This window comes from Poecilia formosa, unplaced genomic scaffold, assembly GCF_000485575.1.
Source record: "Poecilia formosa unplaced genomic scaffold, Poecilia_formosa-5.1.2 Scaffold831, whole genome shotgun sequence".
Classification (NCBI taxonomy): Eukaryota; Metazoa; Chordata; class Actinopteri; order Cyprinodontiformes; family Poeciliidae; genus Poecilia; species Poecilia formosa.
The window spans coordinates 7,642-10,977 of record NW_006800770.1 but is presented as its reverse complement, the minus strand read 5'-3'; the positions used below and the strand labels follow the sequence as shown (position 1 = coordinate 10,977).

The window sequence follows — 3,336 nt, the reverse complement described above, 5'->3', positions numbered from 1 at the left end:
AGGCCCCAATAAAGAGACCGCTTATTGGGTGTAGAACAAGGTTCTTGCCATGTATTGCAAAGTAGGCTCCAATAACAAACCAAAGAAAAAAAAGAGGAAAGAAAACTAATCTAATGTTCTAAAGTATGTAAACTAAGTACTCCTGTTCAGGGTTGCTAAGTATCTAATTCCATTTCTAAATAGTGAGTACTCTACAATTTCTGATAAAATAAGGTAAAGAGTGACTGATCTAATTCCTTTTCTGGGTTAAAGTGAGTACTCCACAATTCTAAGTTTGTTCTAAATCCTTTTCTGGGTTAAAAGTAATATAAACTAAGTAGTGACTGTTCCTGTTAAGTATTTCTGGATTCCAAGTTCGTAGTTATTCTAATTCTAATTCTGATTACATTTCTGGGCTGCATAATATTGATCTAAATAGTGCGTACTCCACAATTTTTCATATTACTAATAAACTAAAATAATCCTTTTCTGGGTTAAATATGGAGTACTCCACTGTTTCTAAAACAAAAAAGAGGAAAGGACACATTAGGGCTAATGGCAACATTCAGACAAAACAATGGGCAAAACAAAGACACGAGTGAAGGTGGTGACATCAAAGGGCCATGAAGAAACATTACTAAGCCTCCTCGCAGAGTCCGATAGAGGTGTTGTTATCAAACCATGATGTCTCTCACTCAGCTTCGCAACTCCATGGATACAGGAGGGGGTGAGGAGGGAAGAGCGTTGTGTTTACATATCTTCAATGAGATTAGAAATATGCAGCCCTTCCAAGGCCACATGGGGAAAGCCAATTCAGANTTCCTGCGCCGGAGCGGTCCATGAGGCGTCTATGCTTATATTATGTCTATGGAGATATCTACCAACATGTAAGTAATGAATTGTGATGTCATTGTTTTTTCGCCCAATGACTGACAATTCACGTGGGTCTCCTGTTGCTATTCACATGTTAAGTAGAGTTAACACCTCCCGCCAGCCCGCTCCCCCGCACTTTCCCCAGCACATCCCCACCCCTCCTCCCCACTTTGTAGGATTCCGCATTCGACAGTATTCGACTGCGGCCGGCGAAAACGCGCTGCCCCGCCAACTATCGATTGCTGTCGATATCTGTCGCTCACAAGCTGCGTCCGCGTCAGAATACAGGATCAAAAATCCCACTTTTCGTCCTGTGTGAGTTAAAAGAAAATACAAACAAAACTAGAAAATTCCTGAAAAAATTTAAATAAGGCCTGCAGAAGTGTTCCCATCACTTTTGAACACTGTTTTAGCTACAGCTAGGACTGCTGGATTTGCCCTGAAGAACAGATCCATGTAAGTCTGACATGGTCCATCACTAGAGTGTAATGAGTGAAGCTTCAAAACACTCATCAAAATGTTATAGGTGACCTAGTTCACCCCTACAGTACAATAGTAAAACCCCAAGTACAGTGAAAATCAGTCCGAGACTGACGACTATAAGCTTCGCACATGTGGTTCTCACTCACGGTCCAAAATAAAAAAAAACAACAACATGAAGACAGTGGGTAATTGTTTATTTCTAAAAAATAAAAAAAAATTCAACCTTCATACTAAGGATTTTAAATCACACTCAAAAATTCAGAGAAATAATAATTTTATGTAAGCAAAATATGAATAGTCACAGGAAATGTGTATTCTTCCCACAATGCATTGTGAGACCTGTCTGCGCTTGTTTGTGAGACTACTCACTGTTTCTGTCTGGGACCCGTTGCTATGGTAATTAATTATCTGCACCTGGGCCGGCTTTCTCTGTCAGACAGGATGCTGGAGACAGAGTTTCTATACTTGTGAGACACTCAGCGTCGGTCTCCAGGACCCTGACAAAAACCATAAGCCCTAGCAAAATTTTGAAAACATTTTACGGGAGCAGGCATGTGTGGTCTATGTCATGACCAACTTTGAGATCAATAGACCGATATTTGTGCCTGTGAGGGGGAGTTAAAAAGAGTTTTGGAGTCAGACCTCCACTGTGCTGTGTGTGTGTTTCAGAGAGAAAGGTTAGTGATTCTGTGAGACACTCAGCCTCGATTTTTCTCGTTTTTCTCAATTTATGTCGTCATTTTAACTCAAAATCCCACTAAAAGTAATAGCTCCCTGCTCGGGATCAAGCTGAACGTTTTGATACCACTTTTGTGGGGGTGCACGCATCGGTTGGGCCACATTAACGATGACGTAAGAAAAATAAGTAAATAAAAAAAATTTCTGAAGAAATTTAACCAGGGCCTGCCAAAGTGTGCCTGTCGTTTTTAATCAAGGGTTCTGATGCAAAAATTTAGCATTAACGCTAAAGAAAGCTGCACTGTAGTCAATAACCTGTGGTGAGCCAGAAGCATGTTCACTAAGCTGTACTTGCACCATTCATTATGTTAAAATTAATGCAAAAGCTAAAATTAGCCAAAATGCTAATGTTAGCGTGAATGCTATCAGTAGCATGTAGGGGATCACTAGCATGTTTTCTGTCATTCACTTAGTCCATTCAGTATACTAAACATGGCTAATAAATGGAGTAAGTACTCCATTCAGTATATAAACATTGCTAATAAGTAAGAAAAGCATTCTGATGCTCAACATTAGCATCAATGCTAAGCTGAGCTAAATTGTAGTGAAAAACTTGTGGAGTCAGAAACATGTTCACAAAGCTGTAATTGAATTTTCATTTTGTTAAAATTAATGCATAATGTGAAATTAGCCAAAATGCTAATGTTAGCGTGATTGCTATCAGTAGCATGTGGGGCATCACTAGCATGTTGTCTGTCATTCACTTAGTCCATTCAGTATACTAAACATGGCTAATAAATAAGAAAATTAGCAAAAAGCTTATTTTAGGTGAAATGCTAATGCTAATGCACTGGCTTGCACAAGCCAGTTCCATAACCTGAGAGAAAATGCTAATAAAGGCTAACATTATAACTAACTTGAGGGAAAAAGATAACAAAAGCTAATATTATTGCACCGCCTGTGGTGGTGCACTTACCTGAGAGGATTATTGAGGCTTTTATTTTGAAATGTTAATTAAGCTTTATTTGAAATTGCAAAACTAATCCCAGGTGTAACAGTTTTGTCAAACCAGTTATCCAATTGCCAAAAGTGCAATTACATGATGTAAAAATTGTCAAGGCTTTTATTTTGAAATTTTCAGTAAGCTTCATTTCATTCACTAATCCCATCTGTAATAGTGATTGGGTTAAATCAGTTATATAATGCTCAAAACACAAGTAGTTCTGAATACCATAGACATAATATAAGGATAGACGCCTCATGGACCGCTCTCGCCTATTGTCGCTGACGAGATTTAGGGCGGCCATCTTGGAGCGGTACTCC

General features: G+C 38.9%; 1 long non-coding RNA gene across 1 annotated transcript in view; it reads left to right on the top strand.

Moving 5' to 3' along the window:
• The first annotated feature begins 961 nt into the window (after positions 1-961).
• LOC107834895 (uncharacterized) overlaps positions 962-3,336 on the top strand; it is a 7,533-nt gene continuing 5,158 nt past the window's right edge. The window contains exon 1 of the long non-coding RNA XR_001660729.1: positions 962-1,171. This is a non-coding gene — a long non-coding RNA (uncharacterized LOC107834895). The remainder of the gene's footprint in view (positions 1,172-3,336) is intronic.